Source organism: Aedes albopictus, chromosome 1, assembly GCF_035046485.1.
Source record: "Aedes albopictus strain Foshan chromosome 1, AalbF5, whole genome shotgun sequence".
NCBI lineage: Eukaryota > Metazoa > Arthropoda > Insecta > Diptera > Culicidae > Aedes > Aedes albopictus.
Window position 1 is genome coordinate 65,463,756 of NC_085136.1, and position 13,061 is coordinate 65,476,816.

The following is a 13,061-nucleotide window of genomic DNA, read 5'->3' on the forward strand; positions in this document are numbered from 1 at the left end:
ATAGATAGATAGATAGATAGATAGATAGATAGATAGATAGATAGATAGATAGATAGATAGATAGATAGATAGATAGATAGATAGATAGATAGATAGATAGATAGATAGATAGATAGATAGATAGATAGATAGATAGATAGATAGATAGATAGATAGATAGATAGATAGATAGATAGATAGATAGATAGATAGATAGATAGATAGATAGATAGATAGATAGATAGATAGATAGATAGATAGATAGATAGATAGATAGATAGATAGATAGATAGATAGATAGATAGATAGATAGATAGATAGATAGATAGATAGATAGATAGATAGATAGATAGATAGATAGATAGATAGATAGATAGATAGATAGATAGATAGATAGATAGATAGATAGATAGATAGATAGATAGATAGATAGATAGATAGATAGATAGATAGATAGATAGATAGATAGATAGATAGATAGATAGATAGATAGATAGATAGATAGATAGATAGATAGATAGATAGATAGATAGATAGATAGATAGATAGATAGATAGATAGATAGATAGATAGATAGATAGATAGATAGATAGATAGATAGATAGATAGATAGATAGATAGATAGATAGATAGATAGATAGATAGATAGATAGATAGACCGTTTGCCTGCACGTAAATGGTCCAGGGACTCTTGGATCGGCAGAAGTGGAAGGATATGTCACAGAAGGTCCAAGAAGCTCAGAAGGAGCTCTCGACAGCCAATACTGGCAGTGCGACGAGTCGAATATCGAAAGCGAGAAGGCAAAACAACAAAATACCTGCGGAAGAAAACAGCATGGTGAAAAGTTTCTCCCCAAAGGATGCAAACTACACCCTTCTTCACACCGAACAAGCTAAGGGCATCCCCAGGAGATGTTACACCCGGCGGCTCCAAGAGGCACAAGGACCAGCAGCAGAGAATGTCGTCAGCAGTCGTACTCCATGGCAAGTCGTTAGCAAACGAAAAGGGAAACCGGGTAGTGAAAGCAGGTCCGAAAAACGAAAGTTCATCAGGAGGAGAACCAAAGGTGAAGCTCTCATCGTCAAAGCAAGCGACACGACACGAATGCGGAAGTTATGTGCATCATGCAGACGAGTACGAATCACAAGAAGCTAGGCGGAGATGTGCGGAGAATCCGTCGTATCCGTATTGGGGAAAAGATCTTGGAGGTCAAAAGGGATCCAAAAGCCAACAGCTTCTCCAGCATTGAGCTGACCGAGGAAGCTGTAGTTGACAAACTCGAAGTTAGAGCACTGTGCCCTAAAACAACGCTCCAATGCAAATACTTGGACGAGGTCACATTGGAAGAAGAAGGAAGCTTAGTCATGAAGTTGGAAAGGTGTGAGCTAGGAGAAGCCCTGGTGGCATTGATTACTTAAACTACCGAACGATGCCACCAAAAAGGAACTGAGAGTTGGCAAGTAGGCCGGTATGTGTATTGTCTAGAGTACGGCCACTTGGCACGTGAATGAAAAAAGGGCCAGAAAGACGCAAATTATGTAAAAGGTGCGGAGAGGAAGTCCCAGTGAAGGTAAATCAATTAAACCTCAACTCTACTATGATACAGCACAGTTTTTGCTGTGAGAAACCGTTGCAGAACATAGATGCGATGTTGCTATAATTTCCGAGTCATACAGAATCCCCTAAGGAGTGGGAAACTGGACAGCAGACAAGGCCAAGATCATAGCAATATGGACAGCGGGGAAATGCCCCGTCCAAGAAGTGGTGTACCGCGCAGACGAAGGTTTCGTTATTGTTAAAATCAATGGAACTTTTATTTATAGCTGCTACGCACCCCCAAACTGGACAGTAGAGTAGTTCAACCAGATGTTGGACAAGGCGACAAAGGAGTTAACTGATCGAAGACCACTCGTCAAAGCCGGCGACTTCAACGCTTGGGCGCTTAAGTGGGGTAGCCAAATCACAAACACAAGGGGTAGCAGCCTACTTGAAGTTCTGGCAAAGCTGAATCTAGACATCGCCAACGAAGGTAATGCCAGCACCTACCGTAGGGAAGGTCGAGAGTTCATCGTAGATGTAACATTCTGGAACCCTGGTCTGATGAGAGCTATAAACTGAGGAGTATACCCACAGCGACCATCAAGCGATCCGGTACCATATCGGAGGCACGACGCAGGTGCAGTCAAGTGGAACTCAACTTAACGAGCGGAGGTGAAAAACAGCGAACTTCAATCAGGAGGTGATCGAGGAAGCTCTGAGGCTGGAGGAAAACTCACTGAACCACAGGGCAGACCAACTGATCGCGATTCTATCCCGAGCATCCCGAGCGTGTGATGAAACAATACCAAGGCTAGGAAATCCAAGACACTGTCGACGCCCTGTCTACTGGTGGAATCCGAGGATGAAGAAGGTAAATATTGAGAGTAACAGAGCTACATTGAACAAGGTGCAGTAAGGAAGCCTGTCTTGACGATTTCTGCCACAAGGCCAACGTGAATCCGCATACAAAGTAGCCATGCCGAAGTTAAAAGGTCCTGCTGTACCATCCGACAGGTGCCGGGAGCAGATGAAAGTCATCGTCGAGACACCGTTGCCGATGCACGAGCCCGTGATATAATCGCCATCCGCCACCGTACGTTAATCAGTGTAATGAACTAAGAGCTGGTCGCGGTAGCTGTCGCGATTCCCGAAAATCCTAATATGTTGAAGATCACAATACAACATTGTATGCAGGACTCGACATTTGGAAGAGGAAGAAGTTAGCGAATCCAGGTAAACTTCTCGGCAACCCATCAGTGTAGGTCGAAATGCCTATGAATTGTATTTTATCAATAAGGTTGGCAAATTATTGGAAAGAGTGAGCCTAAACAGGCTCACAAGGTACAGGGAGAGTGAGAGCGGTCTATCAGTGATGCAGTACGGATTCCGAAAAGGCAGGTCTACTGTAGATCCAATCAGAACGATTATGGATGCTCTACGGAGCCATTGAGGCGGCACAGAAGCACCACAGAAGAGGAAACCGTCGCTGCGTATCCGTCACCCTGGATGCTAAAAATGTCTTCGACAGTGTCAGCTGGGCGGCAATCGACGGGCAATTGGTTACACAGCCTGAAAGTACCTGAGTATCAGAACCACAGACTGATTTACGAAACAGACGCCGGAAAGAGGAGAATAGCTATCACTGCGAATGTTTCACAGGAGGTTCTATTTTGAGCCAGACCCTCTGGAATGCTATGTACCACGAGTGCGCCACTTTGAAGTGATGTTAAACGACCGACTGAATTTCAACAACCATGTGGACTACGTCTGCTAGGAAGGCCGCGGTGGTGATTTTGGTACTATCCCGGATCATGCCTAACAACTCTACAATCAGTAGTAACAGCAAGCGGAGACTACTTTTAACGTCAATCATCATCCTGAGGGGTGGGACATGTAAGAAACACCAGAACAAGTAATCTTCAGCTGCCTAAGGGTTTGCGCTACAGTGAGAAGAAATGGCAGCCATTGTCAATCGATACTTACGTCAACGTTTAAATAATCGTCGAACGATTGTGCGTGCAGCGACGAAAACAAGTGGAACCCGGTTAACATGACTGTTGTAGTTCAGATACTGTCAGCACTGCATCGGAGTTGACGGAAAGAGCAACGACATGCTTCGTAAGGTGTAGATAGGTAGAAGAATGATTGTTTACGGAAGAAGTTCCTACGCCGGGCAACTTTTTGCCGGAGTGAGCTATCTTGATCCAGCGTCAGGGGCTAGTCAAGCAGAACACGACGTAGCATCATCTTGGGAGCGCCAGTGATCCGTGACCAACGCAGCTTTCCCAACTGAAAACTCTTTTACGAAATACTCTTACAGCAGCATCCATGCTTCCCTTGCAGTAGTGGCTTCTTTGATGATCCACAACTGTTCATACTCCACCAGGAAACCGAGTGTTTGAAGCGCCAATTCATCCTTTGCTGCCAACCAGTCATTCGTTCGATCTTCCTTCGGGGTTTCAGTGCAAAAAAAAATCACAAATTATCCCGTGTGAGCACTTGACGAGCCCGAATCTTCCAGGTTTCGTTGTTGTCGTACGACAATCACTTAATTCCCAGCTTTAAAAAATCCATTCTGTTCCACAGATCACTACAAAACTCTGTTGCTGGGCCGATAAGCTGTTGAACTAAGGCAGTGAAATACTCGGTGAAATACCAGGTTTTGTACGAAACACGAAATAAAAAATAATAATTTTATTTTCACTCAACAGTGCCACTCGTTTGACAAGAGATAATATGTTTACATTGCATCACTCCACCTACTATGATCTGCTAATTGCTTACGTTATTGCTACACATGAACTTATCCACGATGACGTCACACGGCAGCTGACAGCATGCTGTTAAACGGTAATTGCGGGCAGTATTACTAAAATCACTGCTCACATCTTGCATCCGGCGAGTTTCGGTGAACATCCAGTGAACTTTCAGTCGCTTCACGCGTAAGTCCTCCCAGAGTTCTTTCTGCAGTTTTGCCAAGACATTTTCTGAACATTTCTCACAGACTTTATACCGAGGGATTTTCTTTCAGGATATGTCTCAGATGTATAGATTTTCCATTATTCCTTCCGTTGTTTTTAACCTTCCGTAACTCGCGCGGTTATCCACCATCGCACCGCCAGCACCACGCTACTGCTTGCGCTACTGCTAAGTGCAAAGAGCGAGATTTTTCAACGTGTTGTACAAAATACAACAGCGCGATCACTCGAAGGTTCATGGGTTTCCTCTGGAGTTTTTACCTGGATGTCTCTAAGAGATTTCCGTGGGATCAATCTCAGAGTTTCTACAGTTATTCTTGGAATTTCTAGTAGAGCTCGTTCCAGGAATTCACTTTTTTAACGAGGTTTCTTCGAAAACTTCATTCGGGATTTCTTCCAGAGGTTTTGCCAGAGATGCTCACGGTATTTCTGCTGCAGTTCCTGTAGTACTTTCTTCACAAAAGTTTCGTAAGTTTTGGTCCACAGTTTCTCCCGGGATTTCTGCAGGATTCGCTTTGATTTAGAGTTCCTTCCAGAATTTCTACAGTTTTCTTCGGATTATTTCTTGAAAGGGCACGCAGGATTTCTCTTGAAGTTTCATCTGAGATTTCTTTCGAATTTTTCTTAAGTTCGAAGCATAGACAAACAGATGTCTCACTCTACTCACTTCTCATCGTTACCCTTTTTAACGGTTAGTTCAAATATTGTGTAGTTCGCGATTTGGTCACGGCGCTCACATCGTTTTTGCTCCTGGTTGACGTTTGCTCACTACTGCTACCTATTGAGTGGTTTGCGTAACACAGCCTGGTTAGCATTGGGCGATTATATTTTCGTGACGATGATTTTTATCGCAATTTGTTCCAAGTGATACGTCTGTTTGTCTGTGTTCAAAGTTTGTTTTTCGTGATATATTGTAAACAGTTTTCCAAATTTTTGTGCGAGCTATCTTTCGCTATTATATCAACATTTCTGCAGGAGTAGTTGCTTGTATTTAGCATGGAGTTTTTGTTTGTCTGTTTTCCCCAATTTTTTTGGGAGATTTTTCTCGAAATATCTCCTGAGATAACCTACGGAATTCCGGAAAATTCCGAATAAATATTAAAAGAAATACAGATGGAACCTCGTGGGAAACTCCGGGAAGGGCTATTGGAGAAACCCCAAGATGGACTTCACTAGAAACACATCTCGGAAAAGCTTCTGTGAGTAATCTCGGAGAAAATAGTTAAGACATTTCGGGAGAAACTACTCTTCAAACTTCTATAGAAGATCCCGCAAGGAACTCAAAGAAAAGCCCCGAAAAATTCTCTGGAAGAAATTCTTGGCAGAACTTCTGCAAAAGCTATACCGGAAAACCACTAAGAGAATCTGTAATGGAATTTTGCAAAAATTTGGAAGCATCTTCCGAAGGAATACCGGGAAAATTTCGGGAGGTAACCATAGGGGGGTAATTCTGCAGAAACCCCAGGAACAACTCTCAGAAACCCCGCAATATTAGGAGAAACTTTTGGGGAAATCTAAAGCAAAACTTATTCAAACCTCTAGGGAAAAAATCGGTCTCAATAAACAAAAGGAAGAACTCCGGGAGAAATGGCAGAAGAATTCCGTGAGAAACTGTGGAACGAATTTCGGAAGAAATTGTAAGAGAAATTTCGGAACTAAGCTACTAAAAGGGTTTATTGATGAACTACTTAGTAATTCAGTTAATCCTGGAAAATCCATGGAAAAAAACCTACAAAAGTGCATTGTACAGCACAGAATAATTCACAAAGGATGATGGAATAAGGAGGCATCGAAGGCAATCTACGTAGAAAATTCTGACGAGATTCTCGGAAAAATCCAAGAGGTATAATCGGACAAATTCCTCAAGAAATCATTGGAGGATTTCCCGGAAAAATCTTTGAATTCCTGGAGAAATTCTGAATTATTTCCCAGGGAAATCCCGAGAAATGACATGAGAAGCCTCGAAGGAATTCCTGGGAAGTTCTCACAGTACAATCACGGAAATAGAGCATGGATGCATCAGTGAAGCAACTTCGTTAGTAAGTGTCGACGAATCCCTGAAAACTTAACTGATTCCTGTAAGTGACCTTTGAAGCAATTTCTGGGCTAATCTTTGGATAATTTATTAGAGGAATTTCCGAGAGAAATTCCTGAAAGTATCCAGGGTGTAGCTCGTGGAGAAATTCTTACAAAAAAACTCCTGGCAGAACCTTTAAAATCATTCAAGAAGCTTAATGGAATTCATGTTTAACTTCAAGAAAAAACGGAATAAATTCTTTGGAAAACTTAAGAAAATATTAAAAATTAATCTCTGAAAAAAAGGGCAGTGAAAGTAGGTTCAGAAACACACCAGTTCAGAGGAACTACTGGATAAATCTCAGGAGCGTTTGAAGAGAAACTTCATTCATGATTGCCATGAATTTCTCTAGAAGCTTCCTTGGAATTCACTGACGATTTTTCTCCAGAATGCGTCCAGAAGTCCCTGCAAGAACGCTGCAAGGACTTATTTCAGTAATTACTCCTTCGGAAGTTTCTTCCGAAATTCCTTCGAATGTTTCTAACTGAGTGTCTAGAAATCCATTTAAAAGTTTTCCTTGGGGTTTCCTTCAATTTCCTCTAGGAATTCCTCTAAGAATCGTTTTTTTTTAATTACACCAGACGTTTATCAGTAAAATTTTCATTTTGAAGAAGTTTCTGGGGATAATCTTGGATGAATTTGAAAAAAAAGGTGAATTTCTGAAGATTTTTCTCCAGAATCCCTCCAGAAGTTTCTGCACGAATTTTGTACTCCTTCCGAAGTTTCTTCCGAAATTTCTCCAGAAGTATCTAATACAACATCTAGAAATTCCATTGAGAATTTTCCATGGGGTTTCCTTCAATAGTAGCTCCAGTCGATGAGTTCCTGCTGGAGCTCACAGGTACCCGAGGAACTTCCTTCAGGAACTTCTCTAGAATTTTTGTAGGAGTTCCTTCCCAAATTTCTCTGGGCTTTCCATCAGAAGTTGTTCAAGCAGTTCCACTAGTTCCACTAGTTCCACTAGCAGTTCCTTTAGTGATCGTTTTTTTTTTTAATTACACCAAATGTTTTTTTAGTAAAATTTTCATCATGAAAAAAATTCTGAGGAAAATCTTAGATAAATTTAAAAAAACCGGAGGAAGTCTTGCTAGTGTTTTGAGCGAAAATTTTGAGAAACTTCTGAAATGTTCAAAGAAATCCCTGATTGGGAAATTCCAGCACGAACTACTACAAAAAAACGGGGTCTCCCGGAGAGATTTCCGAGGAAAAATCTCAAAGTAGTTCTTAGAGTATTTTGTACAAAAACTCCTGGATGGTTTCTCAAAAAAAAATGGCAGTTTTCCTGTCAACCTTGTCAATTTTGAAGGAAGATATGCGCTTATTTGAGAAATATTTGAATGAATACCTAGAGGAAAGCCTAGATTAAAATAGAACTTCTGATGAGAATTCCTGCGAAATGTATTTCCCACTTAGAGAACCTTTTGACTTGCTCTAAAAGAATTGCAAAAATTGGAATTGGAAAAAATCCAAGAATTTCTCGCAAAAATTGTTACGGGATTTCTTCCACAGTTTCTACAGGATTTATTCCTGGGATTTCTACAAGGGTTCTTCCTACGAATCCTTCCGAAGTTTATCATGAATGTTCTACAGAAATTCCACTCGATTGTTTCCTGCCCCTTCGGTAATTTCTTCAACAATTTTTCGTTAAATTTCGTCTAGAGTTCGTCTCCCTAAATTTCTACAGGAAAAACTCCGGGATATTTCTGTAAGAATCACGCGAGATTTCGCTTGAAATTTTACCCGGACTTTCTGCCGGGACTTCTCTTAGCAGATTGCTTCCAGTGTTGCTCCCAGTATGCCTCTTTAAGTTTTTCAAAATTTATCCTGTTTTTTTTTTCAAAATTTCTTCCAGTGATTCTTTCGAGGTTTTGAGAACTTCCGCACGATTGTTCCCACGATTAGTTTCGGCAGTGTATTCCGAGTTTTTTTTTGAGTGATCCTCCTGAGATTTTCTAAGAGAATCTAAGATAATTTCCAGCAAATATTCTCGGAATTCCTACTGGAACTAGTTTTGTTTTTCTCCTTTTGATCACCTGGGATAACCTATGAGTTTCTTAAGAGAAACTCTGGAAGCCATCGAAAAAAATCCTAATAATATCTTATGAGTGACACCGGGAACATCTATTGGAGAAACTGAGCAGATAGAAGTAGTTACAATATAAAACATTAAAGAATTGAAAATAATAAAATATTTATATCAGATAGAAGCATAAAATAAAAGCATAAAAGCTAGGAGCTATGATCTGGAAGCATGGTCCACAAGCCTAGGGCAGGGCGAGAGAAGCTAAAACAGAGTATACAAGATTGAAGTTAGTTTCAACCTGTAATTATGGCTTGAATTAACTGAAAACTCGTTAGTTTTTACAATGTGTTTTCTGTGTTCGTAATGCTCTCTAGAATGTCAGTTTTCTGACTGACTGATTTCGCATTGTTCTCATCTCCTCGTTCAGAAAAGTTCGATAGGCAAATTAGTTTTTTCCCCTCGTGCCAAACCTGTCTGTTTACTCCGTACCGGGATCAATCATCTTGATTGTTCCGAAAATGACGTTTCATCATCATCGCCCGTACCCATCATTGAGTTGTCCAAAAAATGTCTCACGAAACCTAATGCAAGCCTATCCATATACTTGAGAACAAAAGATGTTTACAAAGTTCTTACAGATAGATTAACACGGGAAATCTGAACACAAACCACTACCACACAGGAATTTGGATTGGTCAATATGCGCAATGCATCCGTCTCCACCGTATAAACGAATCTCCAATCATCGCTTCGAACGATAGAGGTACGTTATTGTTGTTTGTTGCTAAATGCCGTATCGCCGGTTCTCGTCTCCGCGAGCGAACGAGGGTGTGGCCGAGGAAAGCCGCTGCGGCGGCAGCGGGCAATCTTAACTGATTGCCCCGCACATTCTTCATCCCCAGCAAGCAAGCGGCGACGAAACAAGCAACGCAACAAGCTATCATCACATCGTCCGGACGGCAGGCGGATGGATGGATCGGACCTTTGACCGCTTGTTGGCGCTGCATTCCGTATGTGTGTGCAAGCGATCCCATCGCCTGCTGTGACGGCGGGCGATGCGACGGTGACTCTTCCAACTCCGACAACTGTCGGCGTCGGGATCACAGCAACCTCTGAAACTGCGGAAGAGTGTGTTAAAAGGGCGTTTGCAGCAGCCAGCAACATATACTTTGTATGTGTGCTTTTATTTTGATTCGCGCAATCCCTCGCGAACCAACGCACACATACACGCTGACAGAAGCGGTCCAGAGCATCAAGAAGAAAATCCCTCTCTTCCTCTTTTCTCCTTTCTCGGACTCCTCCGCACTGTGAGTCAGAAAACTGGATTGCTGCGACTGTCTTCCAAGAAAATCCAATAATCTTCTCGGTAAAAGCCTACTGCGATGAATGAAACTCCGCCTGATTCCACGACCTACTGCGACTCGATTATGTTGGGTCACATAATCCGTTGATTCTGCAAGATGTAAACAACTCCCGCATTGGATCCCTGCCCATCGTCCATGGTCGTTCCTCGTCCGTCCGCCGTGGGTCAGATTTTTTCGTCGACGGAGTTGTGTGAGAACTCCGCTAGCTACAACCACGACCAACACCGCCGAACGGACGACAACGATATGGAAAAAGAATATGGAAGCCAGTCCGCGGTCACTTCCCTCGTTCGGGGCGAAAAATTCTTCCTCGACCTCACTTGGCACCCAAGTCGGAAGTTTGTGCCTCCCCAACAATCAGCCGATCAATTATTCAACGACTTTGTTTCCTAAATTTGGCACCCGTCCGTATCGATTGAGTCGCACACTGTCCCACCCCTCGGTTACACACACCCCTGCTGCTGTCACCACCTTCGCTTCGTTTCGATTTTGCACAGACGAGTCCTCGACAGTGAGGGAGGGGAATGCTTTTCCTCGATTGATTTTCCGTCTTTAATAAAATCTTAGGATATTTACCAGCACTGCCTAGCACGCACCGATTTAGATTCTTCAATTTCACTGCTTGCACCCGCCTATAACGTGTTTGTATAGTCACCACAGAGCACGCAACACTCCTTCTTCAAGAACGCAGCACTCACTTGACGGCACCGCACACTTGATCCGCAGAAGGAAGAAGATATCACACGCACCGTATCACCGAAGAAGCACACACAAGAAGGTTGAAAAGAAAGAACAAAATTATTTTCGAAGCAGCCGAAGGATCAGACGCACACGTCGTCGCCAATCGCGAAAGGGTATCCGCGCGTTGTTCACGACTCGAGTTCTCTCCGCAGACTGAATCGGATCTCGAGAGTCGATGGTTGGAAAAACTTGCGTCTTCGCCGTGTGCGACGCAAGCGGTGTCCATCCATGCAAGAGTCTAGTGTCGGAGTTGCATGCATCACGCTCTCTCCGCTCTCTGAGACGCTGATGGCATCATGCGATGAAGAACAGAGAGGAGAGAGGAATTTTAAGTCTGAATGTGAATGTGTTGGTGAAGGGTTGAAATGAAAACAAAAACATGAAAACAAGAATCGATCGGCGAACGGCGACTGACTGCTCTGATGCACATTTATATGCCCCTCGCCTTGTTTACAACATGCAACTATGGGTGACAGATGGAGAAGAAAAAACAGCCTATCGTTGTAGAAATGCGGGGTTAACACTTTATTTATTGCGTGAACCAAGTAAGGGCATCCCTATCCCACCAATGCAATGTTTTCGTAGCCAAAATAACTGCGGCTCAAGCGTACGGCTCAAGCTGACAACCTATCTTTTAACACAGCAGCATAGTTTTAATGTGGGGTAAGAAAATAAGAAGACCATAACAGTCCCCTGATTGGTCCCCTGGCGTGAACCTGGAGCGAACTATGTATGAACCGCAACGAGAGGAATCTTTTTGCCCATTCGACGGATTTGACGTTTCTTCTCTTAGCAGTCATAGAACAGTCATATTAATTACTGACGAGAAAGCAGCATGTTTAATGTTCTGTATCCATCAACTTTCGGTGTTGGCCTGTCCTCTTCGTGCCTACTTGTCAATCCCACAGGTTATGGGCCCAGGACGTGTAAAGAAAACTCACCTGAAAGTAGTGATTCTTATTGTATTGTCAAAAACTTTAAGCCTCCTGAATTACCCTTAAAAGTCTCTGAATCTGAAAATCCTCTGAATCTTCCAGAAATGCCTCCGTAAACCCCCTGAAACCTCCTTGGACCCTCTGAAACGCACCTCCTGAGGCCTTTCCTTAGACCCTTCGAAACCACCCAACCGCCTCTGTAACGCCTCCGAAATCCACCGAAAATTCTCTGAAACTTCTTGCAATAACTTTAAAAACCCCCTGAATCTCCCCTCGGACATCCTGGAACGCACTTTAGATGATCCCAAACCCCCGAAAACGTCCTGATAGCACCTCCGACACCCTCTGAAAATCCTCTGAATATACCTGAAATTCCTCCGTAAATCCCCTGAAACCCCCATGAGGAGGTAACGCACCTGAGATTCTCCAAAAACTCCGAAAACGCTCCTTCAACGCCTTTGAAAATACTCTGAATCTTTCTGAAATGCTTTCGAAACCCCCCTCAAACCCACGACGCCCTGTAACGCCCTGAAAAACCACTCCTGTAACGCTTCCTGTGACACGCTGAAAACCCTCTGAATATTCTGCAATGACTCTTGAAACCTCCTGAAGCTCCCTCGGACGCCTGAATTGCTCTCACCACAGGGTGATCACCTAACACTCCTCCTCGTGGTTTCATCCCTGATGTACTCCTCTCAACGTGGTAGCGGTACTAGTCCTAACTCCAACGAGAACTTCTTAACCTTCAGCGATCCCAAAGGTTTGGTTTGGATGTCCGTCGTCATATTTTCAGTAGCACTGCAGTATTTCAGGTCGATCTTGCCCGGTGCATACAGGTCCTTTGTGCAATGCAATCGAGTATCGATGTGCTTCGACCTCTGCTGTTGGTAGTCGAGAGAGACGAAGTCCAAACAGCTTCTGTTGTCCTCGTATATCACTGTAGCTTTGAGTTGTGTCTGGTCCATTTTCTTCAACAAAGATCGTAGCCACATTGCCTGTTCTACAGCCTCCGACAAAGCTATGTACTCTGCCTCCATCATTGACATGGCAACGCATACCTGCTTTCGACTCGTCCATGATATCGTCGTTCCTCCTAAGCTGTACAGGAACCCGCTACACGGCTTTCTATCAGCGGTAGAGCTTCTTCTACTTCCTTGATCCTCTCACCATATTTGCAGACAACCAAGATGTCATCTACATATACAAGTAGAAATAAACACTGGCCATCTTCCAGGCGCTTCCGGAACAGACAAGTATCAGACTGGCACGCTTCGAAACCCAAATCGTTCAAAATCGTAGTCATGGTCCTGTGCCACACCCTAGCGCCCTGTTTTAGGCCGTACATACTCTTGCGGAGTCTGCAGACTAGGTATTCCTTGCCCGGAACCACAAAACCTTGGGGCTGCCGCATGTGAATCACTTCC

At 43.2% G+C, this 13,061-nt stretch overlaps 1 protein-coding gene across 5 annotated transcripts in view; it reads right to left on the minus strand.

Moving 5' to 3' along the window:
- Positions 1-10,880, minus strand: part of LOC109401880 (Ca(2+)/calmodulin-responsive adenylate cyclase) — a 222,706-nt gene extending 211,826 nt beyond the window's left edge. For 3 of the 5 annotated variants that reach the window (XM_062844700.1, XM_062844699.1, XM_062844702.1), the window contains exon 1: positions 10,538-10,880. The gene's annotated coding sequence lies outside the window, so the exon portion shown is untranslated. The remainder of the gene's footprint in view (positions 1-10,537) is intronic. The other 2 variants (XM_062844701.1, XM_062844703.1) reach the window with 2 other exon arrangements.
- Between the last annotated feature and the right edge of the window lie 2,181 nt (positions 10,881-13,061).